This window comes from Arachis duranensis, chromosome 8 (assembly GCF_000817695.3).
Source record: "Arachis duranensis cultivar V14167 chromosome 8, aradu.V14167.gnm2.J7QH, whole genome shotgun sequence".
NCBI lineage: Eukaryota > Viridiplantae > Streptophyta > Magnoliopsida > Fabales > Fabaceae > Arachis > Arachis duranensis.
The window spans coordinates 6,550,187-6,550,993 of NC_029779.3; positions in this window are offsets into that span (position 1 = coordinate 6,550,187).

Below are 807 nucleotides of genomic sequence, written 5' to 3' on the forward strand. Positions count from 1 at the left end.
TATACTAAAATTTTATTTTTTTCTAACTAATTAAAGTGAGGTGTCAATTTTTCATAAATTCATTTTTCTTTTAAAATGAAAGCACTATTCTCTCTTCGAAATTTATTTTAGAAAAATATATTTATTATATTTATATTACAATTAACATTTAATGAATAATGCATGATTATACTAATTCAGAAAAATATATTTATTATAATTATATAAAATTAATATTTAATGCATTATCAACTAATGAAAACGAGGTGTCAATTCTTCATGAATTTATTTTCTCTCCAAAATGAAAGTACTATTCTCTTTTCTAAATTTATTTTAGAAAAATTAAAATTTCATGCTAAATATAGGTGGCAAGTTAAAAAAAATAAGCAAGTTAATAGAATCAAATCATATTTCTATAACATATATAAGAATGTATATTTTTATTATATAAAAATTAAATTTCTACATTTTATGATGGGCGTGGCATATTTCTTAGCGTGTTTCTTAATTTATTTTTATAACTCATTGAATACAATTTATTACAGTAAATTAATTATATCAACTAATTGATTTGATTAGGTATTTAAAAATAACACGATTTATTATAATTTATATCAATCAAATAATTATAATTTATTATATCAATTATTTTAATTCATTAATTTATAAGGTACATAATAACATACATGATTTGTTACTTATACTGATTAAATATAATAAATATATATTAATTTAGTTAAAAAAATCATTGTGTTCTATGTTTCCCTATTTATTTTTTTAATTCATTAAATCCAATCAATTATAATAAATTAATTATATCAACAAATT